This window comes from Aplysia californica, unplaced genomic scaffold (genome assembly GCF_000002075.1).
Source record: "Aplysia californica isolate F4 #8 unplaced genomic scaffold, AplCal3.0 scaffold00726, whole genome shotgun sequence".
NCBI classification, from domain to species: Eukaryota; Metazoa; Mollusca; class Gastropoda; order Aplysiida; family Aplysiidae; genus Aplysia; species Aplysia californica.
Window position 1 is genome coordinate 111,920 of NW_004797996.1, and position 6,489 is coordinate 118,408.

The 6,489-nt window shown below is 42.6% G+C and overlaps 1 long non-coding RNA gene and 1 other non-coding gene across 2 annotated transcripts in view; both read left to right on the plus strand.

Annotated features, from left to right (window-relative positions):
• Positions 1 to 1,316: 1,316 nt before the first annotated feature.
• Positions 1,317 to 1,417, plus strand: TRNAR-CCU. Its single transcript has 2 exons — positions 1,317 to 1,353; positions 1,382 to 1,417. It is a non-coding gene; the product is annotated as a tRNA-Arg (tRNA).
• A 3,295-nt stretch (positions 1,418 to 4,712) lies between these two features.
• Positions 4,713 to 6,489, plus strand: part of LOC101851076 — a 2,630-nt gene continuing 853 nt past the window's right edge. The window contains exons 1-2 of the long non-coding RNA XR_001185281.1: positions 4,713 to 4,770; positions 5,632 to 5,844. This is a non-coding gene — a long non-coding RNA (uncharacterized LOC101851076). The remainder of the gene's footprint in view (positions 4,771 to 5,631; positions 5,845 to 6,489) is intronic.

Here is a 6,489-nt window from a genome sequence, read left to right on the forward strand (position 1 = left end):
GTAATGGAGTCACTAAGGTGACCGTCTAAGACAGGTATTATTGGTTAGTGTGATAGGTGTTGTGTGTTAAAATATGGTGACCGCGGCCGCGTCGGACAAGTGCCCGTTTTACACAGTTAAATTATATAGAAAAAACGCAAGGGGGGAAATGGAAAGTGGCCATTTGTACAGGTGGTCGTCTTATAAAGGTGGCCGTCAGGGCAGGTTCGATTGTATATATTTTTTGTTGTTGTTTTGTTTTAAAAAATATATACCCATTCGTCTCTTCTCTGTCATAAAAATCTCTATTTAAAAATAAATAAATTTGAGAGCGACATAATTGAATCAGACATATACATTTATAAGGGGCCGGTAAAATTTCTGGTTCTTCTGAGACAAACTCTGCGGACTATTTTCAGCAAAACAATTAACCTCCTCCGACACCCTGTCTGGTAGAACGGTCTTGAACGGGTTTTAGTGACCACTCAATTAGCTAAATACTCTGATTCAACCACAGCTACCCCATAATCGATACCACACTTAAAACATGCACGATTTACCGAATAAAAGAAGGGCGGCTTACTGAGTAAGCCGTTCACGACAGGACAAAACCTGCGCAATGTTCCGTCCCCTCTCACATCACACCCCACCACTATCTCCACCCCCACCCTCAACTCACTCGCACACACACACAAGGCGCCTTTGTGTGGTATACGAATTCTTGTGATGTTCGCTTTGTTTTTGGTAAGTGTTTTACGGCGCTCTCAACTGCATTGGGCAATATGAGCACGCGGTACACACCAAACACGTTCAGTAGGTAGGAAATTTTGAATTTTGCCCGGGTGGCGGCAGAAGCCTTTTCTTATCGATTTTGGATCACCAAGGGATCTTTAACATGTGCAATTTGCACACGAGACCTCCGAGAATTTTCGCCCTTGTCCAAGAAAGGTAGGCATAGATTTTACCTACCATAAGATCAGGGGTGTGACTGAAATACAGCAGTAAGAAGGAGTCTAGGAAAAGCAGTATAAAGGCTGCAAAAAGAGCCAGGAGCCCAGAGGAGGGGGCAAAGGAGGTAAGAGTGTGGGGGAAGAAAGTGGAGACGAAAGTAGACGACAGAACATTGTTAAAGAGCAGGAAAGGAGGTAAAATGAAATAATTTTAGAGAAGAAAAAATCTCCTTCGGTATCGGGATTCGAACCCGGGGCCTATTGAATGAGAGGCGAACACTTTAACCTCAAGGCTACGAGAACCCCCACGCGCTCAGATGACCTTTTGTAGTTGTAAGAGCCATAAAAAACTCTCACGTGTTGCTGTGAATACTTATGTGAGACAGCGCCTCCGTGGCCTAATGGATAAGGCATCGGCCTCCTAGCTGGATCGGCTCATCTTGTTGTGTGCAAGCCGGGGATTGCGGGTTCGAGTCCCGCTGGAGGTGATTAAAAAAAATAATTTTGCCCCTCAATAAACCCACCGATAAAATCATCAAACTGAAAAATACCCGAAAACTAGAAATGATTTATAGTTAAGATTTGGTTTTTAAAAAAGTTTTGTAAAGAAAAAAAGAGAAACTTAGTGGAAGAGTGTTAGGAGATCTTAGCCTGTTTCTTTGTTGTTGTTTTTTCTCTTTGCACACATGTCCCTGACCCTTCAGTTGTAAGGAAAATGCAGTGGAACCTTCTCTGACGAACACTACCTGTCCAAGACGGTCACCAGTACAATGGACCCCTTTCCTGCTTACCCCCCCCCCCCCTCTTCTTTTGCGTTATAATGACACTGGTTGTTTTGGGTTTTTTTGTGGAGGGTTTTCTTTTGCAAGTGTTTTACGGCGCTTGCATCTGCATAAGGTCATGTGAGCGTGCAGGACACATTAAACATTTTTCAGTTTGTAGGGAATTTTGAATTTTGCCCATGTGGCAGCCGAAGCCTACTATCGATTTTGGACCACAAAGGCATATTTAACGTGCTCAACTTGCACACAAGACCTCCGAGATGTCCCACCCTTGTCCGAGAAGGCCAGATGCAGATCTTTCCTACCAAAGAACAAGAGTGAGGCTGAAAGACAGGAGTAAGAAGAGGCCAAGGAGAAGCAGTAGAAAAGCTGCAGCTATTTTCCCTCCGGAGCCCAGACAGGAAATTTTAGATAATTTTTCCCCCGTCGTTATCCGAATTCGAACCTGGGACTTATTGAATGAGAGGCGAACACCTTAACCGCTAGGCCACGAGAGCCCCCTAATGACACTGCCTAAGAGGTTTGCCTGTATTTATAAGAATGAATAATATTCCGTCATACCTGTCTGAGATGATCACCCCTTGTCTAGGAGGTAAGTGGTCATCTTAGACAGGCAAACCTCTTTCCTACCATAAGAAAGTACTGCAAGTTCCGTACGTCAAAAATCCCTTAGTGGTGTGAAATCGATAACAGTCGGCATCGGTCTAATAAAACAGCCACAGGGAAGTGCAATTGTAAGAAAATCAAAGAAAACAAACGAAGAATAGAACAAAAAGAAAGCAAAGAATTGTAAAAAAAATTTTTTAAAAAAAAAAGGAAAAATTAAACATACAAAAAAAAAGGAGAAGAAAAAAGACGAGAGACGGAAACACTGGAAACAAGAAAAGAGATTAATATATTTTTTTAAAAATAAGAGCCGCGTCTAGTGTTTTGGTCGGGCTGCCAACGAGCGTCCACTCACAGGTGCGATCCCACTACTGGCAGACACGGGGACATTTTGCCTGCTGGGTTTCCCCCCTGGGCCGGTTGGTCCCTCCTTAGACAACCTGGAAGTGCCAGACTCCTCCAGCACCACCATATTGATGCCGGCCTTAGTGCGGACACCCGATCTACGTGGCGCGGCCGAGAGCAGGGGACCCCGACCTCAAGACATCCTCCGACTCAAGCCTCCAAAGTAGCTGGATTACAGGAGATCGCCACAACTCCCGGCGATCCAACGGTCACTATTTACTCTTATAAACTCATACTAGCGACATTCACTCCACACACACAACACACTCACCTTTTTATCACGGGTTTTATCTTTTCAACATTAAATTTTTTTAAAGTTGGCGTAAGAGGGAGAAAATGACAAAACAAAAGATTAAATTGGCCATATGGAAGGGAAAAAAACAAATTATGATGTCACGCGACACAGCAGCTGTGACGAGAGCGAGTCAGTGGGTAACAGGTGGAGCTTTATAGCTTGTTCGAACCACTTTCGTCTGACCTCGTTAAAAAAAATTCTAGCTCATTGAAGAATTTACCTGAGCCCACGAAACTTTGTATGGCACTTCTGAAGGCCAGCGACAAAACAAAAATATATTTTCTAAAAAAATCTTGACCCTGTAATAAATTTTTTTTTCCTCTTTGGACCCTATATTAAAAACCGCTCTTTGGATGAAATAAATGACTTACAGTAGCTTTGCCCTCAAATTGCTCATTTTGAGACAGCTACACCGCCCTACCCCCACAAATACAGTGTAAGACTTCATCTCCCGGCTGTCTAGGCGTCTCCACGGGCTCCATGTGAGTCTCGGAAAATAGTCACCTCGTGTCATGAATCGTGTTTCTAACGCGAACGTTAGGGAGTTTTGTTGAGGAAAGTAATATGTCAACTTTTAAATGTTTCAGGTGTGTGCTGTAAACCCCCTATTTTTTAAATTTTGAGTTTCTTTGGGGTGGGGGTGGGGGGTGGGGGGCGCATAGGCTTACATCAAAGAAAACGTGTCGGAATCTGGGTTTTGCAGTGACTTTAATGAATAGGCTTTTGGATTCTGTTGGTCGCTTAACTTTTAGACCCGCATGCAAAGATCGAGAAAGATTTAACAGAACGATTTGTTTTTATCCCGTCTTAACCGCTGTCAGGGGAAAGTGAACGAGCTATAGTACTTATATATTGGAATAGCGTTTTTTGGGGGTTTTTTTTATAGTAGAGGTTTTACGGCGCTCGTAACTGCATAAGGTCACATTCACATTAGCGCCAAAAAGCATTGTTTGAGCAATAGACTTGTATACATAATAATATCCTAGACGGGTCACTCTGACATTAGAGAAAGGTTGTGCGCACGCTGGACAAGCAAGACTGTTTTTTTGTTGTATTTTTTTGGTGGTGTTTTTTTTTTGCTTTTTTTTTGTTTTTGTTGTTTAACTGCATTCAAAACATAAATTAACTGAGATAAGTTAACATTTTATTGATGTCAGCAAAAACAAAAAATTTGCTGTGGCTTGATGAATACTTGCACAAGGACACGAACGCGCACGCACGCACGCACACACACACACACACACACACACACACACACACACACACACACACACACACACACACGCAAACACACACACACACACACACACACACACACACACACACATACACACACTCGTACTCTCTCTCTCTCTCTCTCTCTCTCTCTCTCTCTCTCTCTCTCTCTCTCTCTCTCTCTCTCTCTTTCTCTCACGCGCATACGCTTACACACACAGACGCAAACACACACACACGCACACACACACTCACACACACACACACCCATATATACACACACACGCACACACACACACACATACACACACACACACACAACCAAACACACACACATACATACCCCCCCCCTCACACACACACACACACTCGCAAAAAGGGAGAATGGAGAACGGGATTGGGATTTCCCGGATGACTACACCCGCCTTATTCAGTGCACACTTCGGTGCTTCCGTCTTGTAGTTTGTGCCGGAAATGTCTAGCCGGTTGTCTCCCGTGGCCAGCAGAGGTCGGGAGTTGGGAAGGAAGAAACTTGGAGGTAGATCTGCATTATGTTATTATTGTTCTTAAAGCAAGACACTCTTGTAGTAAGTTCTACGATACTTGAAGGAAAGGTCTCTTTTAGTAAGTTTGGTTTAGGGGTACCTTGACGAAAGTCTGGAATAGTACGTTCGAGGTGCTTTAGTTAAATTTCTAGTTTTGTAAGTACCGTACTAGCAGGAGAAGTCTGTTTTAGTTAGTTTGGGGGTACTTTGAGGTAAAGTCTTACATAGCAAGTTAGAAGGTACTTGAATGGAAAATCTCTTTTACTTAAAGGAAAAGTTTCCTATAGTGAGACTGAAGGTATTTTAAAGAAAATCCTCATTTCGTAAATTCGGAGGTAGATCTATTTGGAGGAAGTATTTCTTTTGTAAGTTTGGAGGTATTTTAAGGACAATTCTATTTATGTAATTAATTTAAATGGGTATTTTTTTTATAGAAGCACTCCCGTTTCGCGTCTCACCAACTACCGGAAGTCAGCTCCATCACCACTTTAGTGCCGTCGGATATACGAATAAGGTCATTTTTTGTTGTTGTAAAAGTAAAAGGCTTAGTTCTAGGATTTTTTAAAATAATGCCTGCCTTTGAAGTCATTAGGGAGGTTTCAGGGGGTTTCTATAAATTTACCTTGAGGGTATTTTTAGGAAAAGTCTTATTTTAAAAGTAAATTCCGAGGTACTCGAAGGAAAGGTCTCTTTTAATACGTTCGGCGATTTAGAGGTACGGAGTTTTCCTCTTTTAAAGAGGTCCCAGGAAAGAAACTTGACAGCAACGAAAATTGTTTTTTATACTTTCTCATTTCACCCCCTTTCGTGTTTTCTAGTCTCATTCTATCATCTGCATTCACCTCATGTATTAGTGTTGAAAGCCAGTGCAATCTCCTGAACACACGAGCCCGCCTTCGGGACAAAGCATGGCGTCTGGAAGAGGAGGGGGGAGATACCAGGCTTGGCCTACATCTGCAACAACCGCAGCAGCAGCAACAGCAGCTGATACAGCAGCAACAACAGCCGGGGCCAGCGACAGGGGAGATAATGGAGCTGCCCAAGACCTGGGGATGAGCACCACTCGGGTATGTTTAGACTTGGTTGTCTTTGTACTTTGTGAGTTGGCATCAGCACATAAATGCTGAAGCACTGCTTAGATCAATAATAGAGTGGCATTGACACTATGATAGAACTTTTCAACGCAACCCAATTCTCAATTACGACACTGGGCGTTCCGCTAGCTCAGACTGTTGGCATCACGCTGGACTGCGTAGCGGACGGACCAGGATCGAACCCCAACTGGATGTTCTCAAACGTGGGTTGTTTGGTAGAGTTTTCAAGGTTCTCAAATACATACGTAATTCATACTTGGATACGTTCTATCACAAATAGCAAATGAACATTAAATTCAGCCTCTTTAACAACAACAACAACAGCAACAACAACAACAACAACAACAACAACAACAACAACAACGACTATAATTCGGAGGGGTGCGCTAAAAACACTTTTCTGACTAGATCAAACGACAGTTAAACTTGTTCTAATGGTCACCTGCTGTACAAAACATTCACCTGTGCAAGAGAACACTTCCCACTTGTTCCTTTGATGTCTTTTTTTTTCTTTCTTTGTTGTTGTTGGGTTTTTTAAATTTATTGTGGGTTTTTAAAAAAAAATTGTTTTGGGTTATTTTTAATTTTTAATTTTTTGTTTTTTGTGGGGAGGGGGGG